The following is a 16,192-nucleotide window of genomic DNA, read 5'->3' as shown; positions in this document are numbered from 1 at the left end:
TTCCACCTTACGCAAAGAACTACAGGCAACCAGGGGATACTGAGAACAAGGGGATTGGCTTCCCCAGGGAAAAGCACACCAACTGGCTTTCAGAAACCAGATAGTCAGCCCTGAAAATGTACACACAAGTTCCTTTATACAGGAAGAGCAGTTTAGGAATATGTGCATGTAGCAAGAATTAACGGAAAAAAAAAAGAGGCCATGAATTTGAAAGAGAGCAAATTTTGGGATAGTTGGAAGGAGGAAAGGGAAGATAAAAAATAATGTAATTATATTATAATCTCAAAAATGAAAGAGATAATAAAAATGATGTTAATATGAATGGTGGAACAGTGAGGTGCACAGTGATGCCCATAAGACAAGTATGTGCATCATGACAGAAAGAGGCCAAAGCACACAACAATGCTCAGCACAGTGGAACAGCCAGCATCTGGGAAGCGCTTAGGTCCAGACAGAATCATCACTATCATGCCTGTGGATTCCATCTGTCCTTTTGTCCATCTCACATTCTGCTCTCTCCGCTCCTTTTTTTCCTTTCTTTCTGAGACAGGGTCTTTGTATAGCCTTGGTCGTTCTGTAACCCTCTCTGTATTCCAGGCTGGCCTTGAATTCAGAGATCTACCTGCCTCTGCTTCTCAAGCGCAGAAAGTAAAGTTGTGCACCATTACATTCAGCTCCTATGTTTGTTTGTTTTTTTTAATGCAAAACTGTCAGAGTAACTGTGCTAACAACCCTCTGATAAAATACTCTTCTCAGAGTCCCTCTGATTGCCCTCGATCGATGAATGCTCTCAGCTTGCTGGTCTCCTAGTTCAACACCACCCTTAGATGTTCTCACTGACAGCTAAGTTCAGCTGCCTGACTAAGCTAAGCAGACTGTCAGTGCTGACTCCACCTGAAGGCACTTCTGGCTACTTGCCTACATCCTAACTCTGCTGAAGCTTTCATTTTTGTTTGCAGCCATTATAAATGTTTGCCATATAGACAAATCATATTTTGTCTTTTGAATAGCGTATATCTAGAGGGCTGAGATTCCCATGACTGGATAATGAAAAGCCTTAAAAGTGAAAGTGGTGAATTGGCTGTCTTAGGACATTTCAGAAGTCTGGCCTTAGTCAATTCTTCTCATGCCAACACTTTTTATGACTATACCACCTCGAAGGCAGTGGCTTCCACATTTTGTATATTGTTACCTAGTTTGCTGCTGGATAAGATTGCGAGGAAAGGCATTGGGGGTGGGGAGTGGGGCTGGGTGTGGGAGAACCTTCTATGTTGAGTTCAGCTCTACAACTGTAAGATTTGCACAGAGGCTGGGAACTTCCACAAAGCATTTCTTTGCCCTTGGGTGAGTTGCCAAATCTCTCGAGCAATCTTCTCTTTTGCATGCACAGAGGAAGGTGGCGGAGATGAAAGACAGCTTTGAGCTTTAGCTACAAATCAGAGCATGAGGGTAATGCCTGACAGCCTCTGAATTATAACTGATCCCACTTGGCTCAGCAGTGATTGGAAGTAGGTCAAAAGTTGCCAGCCAGAGCTCAGTGTGCGATAGATTATTACAAATTCTTTAGTATTCAAGCTGTTTTCTGTCTCCCCATCTATATTTTTCCCTGGTGCCCCTTCTGTTCACTCCTAATCTGTTTTACTCAAAAACAAAAGCAGCTAAGGAATTTTTTGATAGTGAAATGTGATGGTAAGACTTGCCTTACAAAACTAATAAAACTCATTTAAGTCTTGATAGTATTTATGACTCTGAAGACATTAAGAGAGATGAGATAAACAGATCAATAACTCAGAATGGGAAGCCGAAGAAACAGACCTAGTGTACAGAGAAGTTAATAACTGATAAGGGAGCATCCTACATCAATGGTGAGGGTGTGAACTGTTTCAGAAGCAGTTCAGCTGGGCAAAACGGCTCATCAGAAAAGCTCAGCTATCATTCCATCAAATTGAATTCTTGTTGAAATCAAATTCAAAATAGATTTTGAATGAAAAAAGTCACCAAAAACCCCCCACCAAAGCTGAAATTAATATATGCTTGCTTTTCAGGAACCATAACATATTGTGTAATACAAGTTAAATGAAATAGCAAAAGAAAGCGTATTGTTAGAGCACTTCGTAAAGCATACACGTGATAAAAATACTATGAACAAAAGTAAATTTCATCGAAAGGAGGGAGCACACACATACTGTGGGTGCTGTCTTGGTTCGAATAGATATGGCTTTAATAAATCCCTGCATTTGAATGCTTTACTCATAGAAAATGGCACTATTAGGAGATGTGGCCTTGTTGGAGAAAGTGTGTCACTGTGGGGGCAGCCTTGAGGTCTCCTTGCACACGATCACCTTCTGCTGCCTGCAGATCAAGATGGAAAACTCTAGGCTCCTCCAGCGCCCTCTCTGCCTGCATACTGCCATGCTTCCTACCATGACGATAATGGACTAAACCTCTGAACTGTAAGCCAGCCCCAATTAAATATTTTCCAAAAGTTGCCTTGGCCATGGTGTCTCTTCACAGCTATGGAGCCCTAAGACACGGGGTTACTTTGAACATTCAAATAATCTGTACATAAATGAATAATCGGAAAGACTAATGTCTGAAAATGAAAGGACAAGAGATAGATAATCCTCAGAGTCAACTCAAATGGGTCAGAAACATTTGAAAAGCTTTTGACTTCTTTATTTTTCCTTGAGTCATTTGAATTAAAGAAAGCAAGTGAAAATGACATTTGTGGCATTTTCATTGCTAGCCATGGAGTGGAAAGATCAGCAGACTCCCTCACTGATGGGAAAGGATGCAATAATTGTTAGAGACATCCTGAAACTAATTTGCAAGCAGTAGTCTCAAAAGCATTCACCTTTGATTCTATCATTTTTTTTAAGCCAAGATTTTATTCATTTGGAGACTCTCAAGAAACACTACAACTTTCTTAATATATTTATAAAACATTTTTTCTAGATACTTTGAGTAATGAAAACCTCCTAACAACATAAAATGCATCACACTGATTTCCTAGAGTATATACGACCCTCTTACATTTCTATTGTATTTCCCTTGCTAGTTAGTATTACAGTACTGCATATTGACATCCATCACAGCAGGCAATGCTCTACCCTCAACTGTTCTCAGCTCTAGTATGCTTTTGAAGTATTTTCCTGTGCCCATAACATATACTATTTCATGTTGTTATGGTAATGGAGGCATGGTGTCTGCTCTGGGCATCCCTGTCGAAGGAAGGTTATCTTTTGAGGTTGTTTTGCCACAGGGGAGGCCTCTCTCAATCTAGACACAATTTGAGTGATACTTCTAAAATCCTCAGTGTGTTACTTGACAGCAAATGATCTAGAAAAGGAGATGGACATTGTTCATCTGATGCTGACATTTAAAGGTAGTACTGTGAGGGTGATGAGGTTCTAGTTAGGTTCATACCTTGAATACTTGGTTCTCAGCTGGTGGAGTTGTTCAGGAGGTGAAGCCTTGCGAGAAAAAGTAGGTTCCTGGGGACACACCTTCAGGCTTTACAACACAGCTAAGCTTCACATCTTGTTCACTCTCTGGGTCTTGAGTGTGGAGACACTGTGTCCTGTGTCTTCCTGCCCTTTCCTTAATATTAGTCCTGCCCTAATGTTAGGTCTGTACTGCCGTGAAGGATTGTATATCTCTTGGTCTTTAAACCAAAATCAAGAGTTTCTCCTTTAAGTTGCTTTTGTTTGGCATTTTATCTCAAGGAAAGCAACTAGGACATAGAGAAAAAATTAGCCCGTAAATAGTGGGATAATCAAGACAAACAATGAAGAAGAAAAGAGGTATTGGTTCCAGCACATTAGGCTTTTGGAGCTCACAAGTTCATCTTCACAAATGGACAATGAATCACTGGGGGATGCTGTAGTTTGGATCTGGACCACCTCTCAAAGTTCATTCAACATGTTAAAAAATTGGTGTGATTGGCAGCACTGGGAGGTAGTGGAACTTTGAGAGGTAGCTCTTCCTGTTACTGAGATGGTGTTAGTAAATAAGATTGTGAGACTTTCTCCTCATCTCTGTTCACCAAATACCCACTTATCTTCTTTCCTTTGTCATCTCTAGCCATGAGAGAGAGCAATTAGTCACACAATTTCTTACTCCCAAAATGTTTCTCCCCTTCAGACCCAAGGAAATGAGGTCTGAGGAGAGGCCCATAGTGGAAAGTTAAAACAACAACAACAACAACAACAACATGGAGTGAAAACCAACTTCTGGCTTTATAACCTGGTAAGGTAATGTAAAAGTGACTAACACAGGAGCTCGTACCGTGACTCAAGCAAATTGTCAGTCTTCTTAGTTGTCACAGAACACAAAAAGAATCTTAAGATGTAAGATTGCTTTCCAGCTATGTGCTCAGGTGTATGTTAAATTCAGGGGAGCCAGGGACACAGAAGTGAATACAATCTGTGTCTGATCCTGATGTAGAGTTAAGTGGTGTGTGTAAAATTGTTCAGCATAGACAGAAGGCAGAAAATGTGACACACATTTAGGTGTGCTCTTAATTTTCTCACGTCAAAGTTTATTTACTATACTTGCCATTTTTTTCCTCCTTTAAAAATAATTTAATTGTAAGTGTACATAGCATGTGTGAGTCTGGGTTACCTCACTCTGGATGATCCATTTCTGATGGAACTACAAATTTCATGATTCTCTTGTTTTTAATAGCTTAATAGTATTCCATTGTGTAAATGTATGACAATTTCCTTATCCATTGTTTGCTTGAGGGACATCTTAAGGTTGTTTCCAGATTCTGGCTATTACAATTAAAGCTGGTATGAACATAGTTGAACAAGTGTGCTTGTGGTAAGGTGGAACATCTTTCAGGTATATGCCCAGGAGTGGTATAGCTGGGTCTTGATGTAGAACTATTCTCAATTTTCTGAGAAACTGTCGGATTAATTTCCAAAGTGATTGTACAAGTTTGCACCCCCACCAGCAATGGAGGACTGTTCCCATTTCTCCACATCCTAGCCAGCATGTGTTGTCATTTGAGTTTTTGATCTTAGAGATTCTGACAGGTATACGATGGAGTTTCAGAGTCTTTTTGATTTGTGTTTTACTGATGACTAAGGAGGTTGAGCATTTCTTTAGGTGTTTTTAAGCCATTTGATGTTCCTCTGTTGCGAATTCTGTTTACCTTGGTACCTCATTTTTAATTGGATTATTTTGTTTTTTGTTGTTTACTTTTTCGAGTTATTTATATATTTTGGATATTACCGCTTTTTTAGATATAGGATTGGTAAAGGTATTTTCTCAATCTGTAGACTGCCATTTTGTTCTAGTGAAGGGAAGGGAACACCCACCTGCCTGCAAAAGTTTTGACACAAAATTTACCCTGTCCAAAAGATGTGAAGGGATAAAGATAGGGCAGAATTGAAGAAATGTCCAACTAATGCCTGGTCCAACCCAAGACCCAACTCATGGGAGAGAGCCAACTCCTGACACTATTAATGATACTTTGCTATGCTTGCAGATGGGTGCCTAGCATAGCTGTCCTCTGAGAGGCTACACCCAGCAGCAGATCGGAACAGATGTGCAGGCTCACAGACAACCATTGGATGAAGTGTAGAAAGTCCTGTGGGAAAGTGGGATGGATAGAAGGACCCGGAGATGACAAGAGCTTCACCAAAGACCAAAAGAGTGAACTAACCAGGGCCCAGAAGGGCCCGCAGAGACTGAAGCATAAACTAAGGACCATGTACAGAGTAGACCTAGGCCTTCTTCACAGATGTAGTAGATGGGCAGCTCAGGCCTCATGTGGGTTCCCTGGTAAGGGAAGCAGGGTCTGTCTCTGATATGTACTTGGTTGCCCGCTTTTTGGTTGCTTCCCCATCATTGGGTTACCTAGGTAGGCCACAGGGGCAGAGGACTTTCTCAGTCCTGATACAACTTGATGAGCTGGGATGGTTGGGAAGGTGGTAAGGGGTTCCCTTTTCTGAGAAAGGGAGAGTGAGGCTGGAAGGAGAGGAAGAAGTGGGCTACAATTGGGATGTAAGGTAACTAACTAATTAAATAAAATAAAATAATTTTATTAATCTTCAAGTTGTTGGCGTATGCTATCTTTATGAAAATGAAGTCAGTATGAGAATGCATAGTGTTCTTCAATTTCCTTTTTCATGTGCCTCCTGTACCGTTATAATACTTTTATTCATCATTTCTAGGTGTATTTCATGGTACTTAATGTACAGAGGGTGAATATATTTATTTTGGTATAAACAAGGATGTGCTGTCCATGAAGCCCTACAGTCTGGTTTATGATCAGCAATATATTGCAATCTTCTGTGCTGGAGCATGTTTTAATTACCGCCATTTTTACCTGTTCCATGTACCAAGTCTATATATGACTCTGGTGAAAGATGAATGATTCAGTGTATTTCTTTTTTGTCTGTCTCTGCTTTGTGGAAGTTAGTCACAGATGAATCGTTTTCTACCTCCCTGGTGATATTCTCTCACTGAGGTCTAGTTTTCCACTGGTGATATTTTTAGGCTGCCTGCTATAAAGGGAAGGGCTATTGTCCCACTGTCCCACAGCCAGGCTGTTTCTTCCTCCCTGCTGTGGCCCTCCAAGGTCTTGCTGGACTATATACACCTCCAGAATTACATCTACAGGCTTTGCTTGCAACCCTGGCCACTGAAACTGGAGAAAGAAGAAGTTTGCTCATTTGTCTTTAGGATTGTGGTCCCAGAAATCTCCAGATGCGTTTTAGTGTCTGTGCTGCTACGTTTCCCCTTGACATCTTTCATAATGTTTTCTAACTTATTAATTCTCTTTTTGGTTATACCTAATAATGCTTCTGATCTAAATACACTTACAAATTAATTTCCGTACTTACATTTTTCCTTCTAATATCTTGTTCTTCTTTGTTGTTTGTTTTGTTTTGTTTTTATTTTTGTGTTTTGAGACAGAATCTCACTGCGTAGCTCTCTCTGGCTGTCCTGGAACTCACTATGTACATGAGACTGGCCTCAAACTTGTAGAGATCTATGTGCTTCTGTCTCCCAAGTGCTGGGATCAAAGGCTTGTGCCACCACACCTGACACCAAAATTTTATTCTTAAACATGCAAGATTTATAATAACCTGTATTATTTCCTGGTGTTGTCACTTGCCTAGCTTTTGAACATGTAGAAAACATGTTTTGAAAGTATGTTTGTTGTAATTGTACTATATGAATTTGGGGAGGTCTAAAACTTCTTTTTATTCTCAATCTCTTGCACCTTTCCTCATTTTGTTTGTGGTTTTCTTTTGCATTTGTTTTCACTTTTGAGTTAATCTTTAACCCAGCTGCTTACAGGAGGGTTTGTGTTTTCTCTTTCAAGCTCACCCAGGGAACTGGAGATCAAGACCAGGTTCTTTTGGAGGAAATTAAAAAAAAAAATCCAAGATTACACAGTGATGGCGTTTGCTTTGCTCTGTGAATATAGTAAATTGCATATGCTTTGGAAGGTATGTGAGTTACTTCTCCGTAAATCTATGATCTAAGCAATTAGTTAAGCAGATGTTGAGTCAACTAACTTTACTCGATTAGTTTCTTGAGTGGTGACCCTTGAGAGTCAAGCTTCCTTCCAATGAGCATCAAAGAGCAAATCTATTCAAAGTGAAAATTGACACCAGCTCTGAGTGTGTGCCTGGTTATACCTAGAGGAATGGAGGTAAGGCAAGCATAAAAGTAGGCTGCCTCACTAGTCAAGAAGATTTAAGCGTTTATTTATTCTCTTATTTTTGCCAGTACCATTTTATTTTCTCTAAAACTGTCTAATATTACTATTTTTCAAGTATTTTATTTTATTTCATGTCTATAACTATTTTGCCTGAATGTATGTCTGTACGACATTTGTGTGCCTCATGCTCTTGGAGGTCAGAAGAGGGCATTGGATGCCCTAGAATTCTAGCTATAGACAGTCGTAAACTGTCATGTGGGGACTGAGAATTGAACCTGGGTTTTCTGGCAAAGGAGCCAACATTCCTAATCACAGAGCCCATCTCTCCAGTCATCGTTTATGATGCTTTGAGCTATTTGACAGTTTCTTACAACTATCTGGTGGATTTTGATCATTTTCACTTCTCATTTTCCTCATGCCACTCACTTTCTCCTGATGAAATCTTTTTCCCCCCAAGTGCCTTGCCCACTTGCTTGTCTTCTTTTCATGTGTGACTCACCTAGTTTAAGTGTGTTTCCTGCCAGAAAGTGGGTGGGATGTTATTAACTTTGTCATCTTTTCAAAATGCCTTCTTTAAATAAGCATATCTGTGCCTCCAGATGCTGTGCACTGCTCTTATCAGAGAAGACTCTCACTGCAGCAGGACAAAGTTAAGTAAAAACCTGGCTAAAGTGCTAAGGTAAGTGACATTAGACTGCCCTGCATATAGCATATGCATAGAAAAGGCATATCACCCATCCCAGGGCTCAGGGAACAGTATGGAAGAGGGCCTGGAGAGACATAAGAGCCAGAAGAGGCATAGCAAAAGGATGTTTTCTGGTCATGCCATGCCTGTTGCAATCATGTCCTCACTATAGCTGTGTTACCTGTAAAAGATCTACAAATGGTTGGCCTATTCACATTTCATCATGGATAGCTGAGAAGCATGTGAGGCCCCACCCACCCATGAATGAGTGTTGACAATTAAGTCTTACTATAGGCTTCTTAGGTGATGCAGCCAATTAATGCTGTTAAAAAGCTGTATTCTTACCACTTTTCATGTGCTTTCCTTAGACTCCTGATGTTCCCGGAGATTTTCAATATTAACTACTCTTACTTTCATTTTGTATAAATTGCCATTTGACATCCTTTTCTAATATTTACCTGCTATCATTTTTTCTCTCTTACTGAGTTAAGGCAATGATTTCAATATTTTTTTTATGAATCACAAACATTATGCTCTATATTGCTGCTTGATTTTAATTTCATGTATTATGTTTCATGACTTCTCTTACAAGACATTGTGTATAGTTCTTTATCACAGGAAATCGCCAGTGTTTAAGTAAGTTGGTAACACTCACAAACTGCTTCTTCACATAAGAGCTCAAGGCACCTGTTGAACCAGAATATGAAATAATAAAACAAAGAAAAAGAAATTCGTCTTAGAGTGACATAGGAAGACACTACTTGTCCTAAAAGTAACACACACCTGCAAGGTAAGCTTAGTTTTCTAAGATTCAGTGTCTGAATTGTAACAATTGTAGCAATTGCAACCAGAGTCTCTTGATAGAATGACCACAATTTAAGATGCAAATTTCATTGAGCTGGGAAAATGCAGTAATTTTCCTCCTTTTATTTTACTTTGTCATCAGCCTTTTGAAGATATATAAAGTGAAATCCAAGAACAATATTCTTATTCTCTGTTCCTGAAGGGCTGTTTTCCTGTGGTTTGATGCCGTCTGGATGGGCTGAGCAACCTCCGTGCCTAAGACAGAAAGTAATCTCAGACACAATTTTCTGTGGAGAATTTGTAAATATTTGGCCATTACCCTTCCCAGCTGTATGAGAGAAGAAAAAGAAGGATGGCCTTGGGCTAGTTACAATAGAGTTTCGTATCACGATAAGCATAAGGGATAGGGAGAGGAGAAAAGAAGAAAATAGTGCCACTGCAGAACTGTGAGTATTAGATTGACCAAAACCCAAGAGCTTCATAATCCTAGAATCTGAAAAGGATGCTGAGGGATGGATAATTCATACATGATCAGATATGGTCCAATGCACCTTTAGGAACTTGAAATATGTTGTTGGACACACCTGGAGGAAGTGACTTGAGGAGCCTATGTCCCACTAAGAAGGAGAAAATTAACAAAGACCTTAAAATCCTCTAGTGGATAATTTTTTAGTCACTGTGTTATCCACCCAGATAGATAAGATCAGATGTTAGTATAGATGCAAAGAGGGTCAGCACCTCACTGAGAAATGCAAACAGCTGAAGGCCTCCAGACAACTCTGCTGTGGCTTCTGTGAAGGCTAAGCATAGCCTTCCATAAGGCCCCCTCCTCACCTTGACTTGCAGCCATCACAGCATGGTCTGTGAGCACAAAAGCCAGCCTCCACGAGGAACTAGCTACTCAATAATCCGTTGAGTAAATTTATTTCTTAGAGCATGATACCATCAACAAGATGCTTGGTGACACACAGAGAGATTAATTTTGCCATTAGGAAGCTCTATTTATTTATTTAGCCTCACTAACACTATTAGAAATGGACTCAGAGAAATCAGCTGCTGGGATTTCAAATTTAATGCTGCGTCGTGAAGTGCATGAAAAGAGCAGCCCAGACTCAGCCCTCATTTTTCATCTCAGCATCCAAGACAGCTCTGGCTCTTTACAGAGGCCGAGTAAACACGTGTGCTGATCCGGTTCTTACAAGACAGACCTACACAAGCTATTTGCAGCCCCAAAGCAGCAAAATCCTACAGCTTTTGCTAAACTAAAATATGAAATTTATTTTCACATATTACAAACATTGTGATAGCGATTACATTTTACATGAATCCTTTACACCATTTATGCTGGTAATTAGTGGCTCATTATGTTTTTGACACCATGAAGCAGGTTATTTATAAGCAATCTTGCATTTAAAGTTACCACATGGAATATTTCATACTGCAACAAAAATTCTTAAAAATGGCTTCATGTGGTTTTTTAGCCTAGATTTTTCAAAACTGGGCCTGTGACTCATCTGACCCTCACAGCTCAGTTTTATTCTGTGCAGGAAGATTTTCCTGAACTCTTCACGTGTCTGGCATGCTTAGTAGTTGTGCAGCCAGGAAACATTTTGAATATGTCTTTAGTTATGCCTAAAGTGCTCAGTATTTTCAGCTCCTGGATACTGGGAGGTCTTAAGTCAAGAGATGAGTGGTCAGCTAATTTTGAATTCCACAGCATTCCAATACAATTAAGAGCATCTCAAATATCTCTTAGTGATTAAGAGCCTACTTCTTCTTCCACAGACTAGAAACATATACAATGTCTTGAGGGCTCCACTATCATCAAATCAGGCCTGTATCAAGAGTGACAGTAAAGACAATGAATCCCAGAACAATGTAAAGAGGAGAAAGCAAACCCAGTGCACTTTCCCCAGGTAATCAGTCCTGGAATAGAAAATACAGTACTTATATGATCAGACATGAGCAGACCTGTCTGACATAGGGTTCAAATAGAGATGTCCACAAGACATCTTTTCCTTTTTGCCACTCTGGTTGCAGACACCACTGGGCTACCTCTTCAGCACCACTGGGTTATCTCTTTAGGGGAGTAGTTGCTGATGGAGTCATCATCTGCTGCCTGATATACTGAGACAACAATGGAGATATCTATCTGTCTGTCTGTCTGTCTATCTATCTATATCTTTCTACCTATCTACCTATCAATTATCTATCTGTCATCTATCTATTATCTATCTATCTATCTATCTATCTATCTATCCTCTATCTCTTCCTTCCTTTGTCTCATTTGACAGTTCCATAAAAGTACATGATACCTTTCAGTCATTTTTCAAGCTCCTATTACACTCTTTTATCTCATGCTTTCATACTGAAATCTCTGTTCTTCCCAGCAGGTCCTTCTGCCCAGATTAGATGAATATTTTCGTTTGTGAAATTCCAAAGTTTAATTTGAAATGCTCCTGTGATCCTGGATGGAAGCTATTTACTAGAACTTGTGTTTGTGTGAGTGAGGTTACTTACCAGAACATGGGCAACTTATCAGTGAGAGAGCAAATGGCATCCCCCTCCTCAGCACAGCAACATTAGCTGCCCCATACTCCCTCAGAGAAGAGTGGGATCTCATTGGTCCCTCCCTCATACATGTTGTAATGGTGATAGGCCTAATCTTGCACTAATTGTCTTTTGAAGGCAATTAGAACTACAGAGATTTCATGAGTGCAATGGTTGCATCATGTCCAGAATGCACTAGTGAGAGATCACTTGTCTAAAGCAAACATAGCATGCTTTCAATGTAGTGATAAGCAAGTTTTGTTTTAAAATAGTCATTTGAAGTGTATGCACATTAGTTGTAAGAAGAAAATGAAGTAAAAGAAGAAAACAAGTTTGCAAGTCTCTTATAGTCATAAGCTTTCTTTTGGCATGTTTCCTCATTGCTCTCTGTGAGTTCCATCTTAGAAGAGTCACTATCACACATTGACCACATCGAGAACTGTGCTTCTCTGCTTATCACGAGACAAGTGCTCCACTGGATATGCGTTACATCAGGTGATTCCATACCACTACTTTAGAACTTCTACTATAGTTTAATAAACCCTCAAATTGAGGTTTCAGTCATCTCCCACTTTAAGTGTTAAGTTTACATTACTGTCAACAACTGGCAACATGTCTGATGGTGGCCCTTGTCAAGTTTGGACAATCAACGAGAAGCACATTACTCTTGTGTATGTGGCGACACCCAGTGTTAACAGCATTTCTGCCTACTGTTTTGCAAACTTGTGAGAGCATGGTGTGTGTAACGGTGTAGAATACAAAGATACTTACATAAGAAAATCTGTGATGGAGGCTACATGTTTACACTACTGTTCTTTCATCATTTAGATTGTACTTGTATTTACCGTAGTCAGTGTAGTGTACACATTTGAATATTCGCCCCCCCCCCCAGACAACTATATTTGAATGCTTGGTCAATCAAATGAATCGGAGAGGAACTATTTGAAATGATTAGAATATTAGGAGGTGTGGTCTCATTGTAGTATATATATCAGTAGGGGTAGGCTTTGAAGTTTTAAAGAGATCTTTTTCTCTGTATATGAACCAGGATGTAGCTCCCACACATGCCTCTAGTGTTTTCCTGCATGCCTCTATGCCCACCTCCCCCAGGATAATGATAACGGACTGCAACTTAAGCAAGCACCCAATTAAATGCTTTCTCTCATCATAGCTGTCTTGGTCATGGTGTCTCTTCACAGCAATAGGACAGTGACTAAGACAAGTAGTATGTCACAGAGATTGCTGGCTTTATTGTCAACTTGACTCAATTGGGAGCCACCTGTAAGGCAGGTCTTTGTTTGAGTTTTTGAAGAAATTTTCTTTGAGATTTAAATGAGGAGGGAATGTCCGCTCTGCATCCAGGTAGCCGTATCTTGTGGGTTTGCGATCTAGACTAAATAAAAAAGGGAACTGGGAGAAAGCAAACTTTCTTGTGTCTTTGTCATATCTAACTGTAGGACATGTCTACAGCTATTCCTTTTCTACCTTCATCCCAAAGAGCACGGGCCACAATAAACACTTCCTTCTTTTTTTTTTTTTTAAACTGATGTATTATGAATTTTATCACTGCACTGACAATAAGTATTGATTTTACTCTGTTACCTTGGTAGCCGCTTCATGGATTTCATAGTTTTGAGGTCTCATTATTAATCAAGAGAGTGATTCCCCTATCCAATATAAGTTCATGTAAATATATTCTATGCTTAAACAACAACAAAATGGTTTCTAAGATCTATTCCTGGTGAAAAGCAGTACATGATTGCGCGCGCGCGCGCGCGCGCGCGTGTGTGTATGCTGAAACAACATTCATCCAGGAAAATAAAATAGTAGACATTCTTCTGTTATGCATCAGTTTGAAATTAAATGCAAATATGCCAAACTGACTTAATTCATACAGTCTGACCAAATTGTTTTTATACTGTATTTTTCAAGCCTTCCAGCAGTGCTAAACATCTGTGTCTGATGCAGGAGATTACTGATATTCTCTGTAAAGGAACATAGTTCTAAACACATGGGCATGCATGCCATTTAAATAAGCCAGTTAACTTGAGGGCAAGTAATTTGAAAACCCAGCTGTTGCCAGCCCCCACCACCACCCCGCCCCCGGCAACCTTCCCTTGAGATTGCAGGTGCAACCTCCATAGGGGAGCTGTGTGCAGAGGTTCACCAGACAGTCAGGCACCAGAATAATTGCAGACATTGTATGGCCTGTTGCAGCTCAGGATGTTCTAGATTCTGTAACTCTGAACGAAAGTTTCTGATGAAAAAAATTATGCCTTTGGTGTTTAGTTCCTTTTCACAACAACAGGTAATTCTTCCATTGATATTGCACAAAAAGTATTGTTTCCCCTAGAGATCAGCTCTTCTTTAAATCTGCCAAACAGGACCCTTAGTGATTATTGATGCCAGGAGCTTTTTCATCACTGCCTATATTTCTTTCCATTGTACTTGGCACTAAAAAGGTTGTCAACGAAAGGAAGACAGAGATATAAATAATAGACTGATGGTAGAGATAATTGATTTAGGAATATTTCTAGATGATAGATGTATGATAGGCAGATTTATTTATGCACTTATGCATAAGAGAGATACAGATACACAGATAGATTTTCAAGAAGAACATAGAAGATAGGCAAATAAGCACTTGCATACCTACAGATTTTCTCCAACTTACAATGGTGTTAACACCTGACAAGCTTCTGATAAATTAAGGTATTGATAATTAGGGCATGGCGGCCCATATCTTTAATGACACTATTTGAGAGGTAGAAACAGGAGTTCATATATTCAAGGTCATCTTTACCTACTTTCCAAGTTGCCAGGCGGTGGTGGCACACGCCTTTAATCCCAGCACTTGGGAGGGAGAGGCAGGCAGAGTGTTGTGAGTTCGAGGCCAGCCTGGTCTACAGAGAGAGTCCAGGGCAGCCAAGGCTACACAGAGAGACCCTGTCTCGAAAAACCAACAAAACAAAACAAAACAAAACAATACTTTCCAAGTTCTAAGTCAGCCTCAACAACATATGACAATATCTTTTTTAAAAAAAGACAATAAAGGAAAGGAGGAGAGAGGAAAGAAGGAATGAAGAGTGGTAGAAGTAAGGAAAAAGAAAGAAGACCTTGCATTTAGTACACCTCACTTACTAAACACTCTATATTAACAGCATACACTGTAGAGTTTTGGTTGTTTCCCTTAAAGATCATGGGGCTGCATATAAACTACAGTTAATTGTTGCTGTCCAGAATTGCAAAATATATTATATTGCTCGCCTGGGAAAAGGTCAGCCTTCAATATTAAAATGGCTTTTGTACAGATTGTATAATACTTTTCTGCTAGCATCTAAACACTTTCACTCAAACCTGCAAAAGTGAGAGATTATGTGTATGGACTCATCTTTCTATGAATAGATAATGGCAGAGTAGAGTTAGGTAGACATATATGTGAATGGAAGGATAGGTAGATTAGATAGATAGATAGATAGATAGATAGATAGATGATAGAGATAGAAAGATGATAGAAATAGAAAGATGGATGAGATATATAGATATATTGATAGATAGATCAATAGGTAGATGATATATATGGAGAGAGAGACAGAGAAAGAGAGACAGAGACAGAGATTGAGTGACAGACTAGATAAATGTAGAGATCAAATATTTTTCTATTGTTAGTTCAAGTCCAGAATACATATGTTCAATGAATAACTACAGATCAAGAAAATAATGAATTAGTGTATGGTGATGGTCTTCTTACATAAACACTGAGGTACTGACATCATGTAGTTTCATCTCAACACCTCATGTTTTATTCCACAGCTTGCCATGACACTAAGTCCCAAAGCACTCTGGGGTACACGCCTAGGGGAGATAGCAACCTCAGACAGCCCATCTTGTCTACCATAAACTCTATTTCTCTTTATGGTGTTTCTTTTAAAGAAAACTGGAAAACAAATGAATCAAATATCTCTGTTCTTGTACAAAAAGAGAAGTGTGCGTGCTCTTTATATTTAGAATAGAGATTAGCTTTAAGTTGAGGAAAAACATCAGAGACAATCATAAAATCCACAAGTAATGTGAACACTATTAATATACTACCTTTAATTTCCTTTAGAAACTTTAAACAACATCTTGAGTACGTGAAACCAGATTATTAAAATGTATAGAATCTATCTTAGCTGAGCATCATGGATAATCAGTGCCATTTTTCCTCCTGAGTTCTGTCTTGTTTCTCAATATCATGTTCATTTTGTCATCGTAAATTTTGTAAATGTGGAATGGCTTCCACGTGATGCCTCCATCATCCACCTGATCCCCTTACTCTCACCTGGTGCCTTGGTCTCTCCTATAATGGGCATCAATTAACAGTGACTGGTAAATGGAGGCAACTTCCTGCCTATTAAGGTGTCTTTTCATACAAATAACTTTTTGACTTAATCCACTGGTTAAATATAGTCTATATTTTCCTATCCAGTCAT

The sequence above is a fragment of the Acomys minous genome, assembly GCF_964271855.1.
Source record: "Acomys minous genome assembly, chromosome: 10".
In the NCBI taxonomy this organism is placed as follows: domain Eukaryota; kingdom Metazoa; phylum Chordata; class Mammalia; order Rodentia; family Muridae; genus Acomys; species Acomys minous.
Note: the sequence above shows the minus strand (reverse complement) of the source record.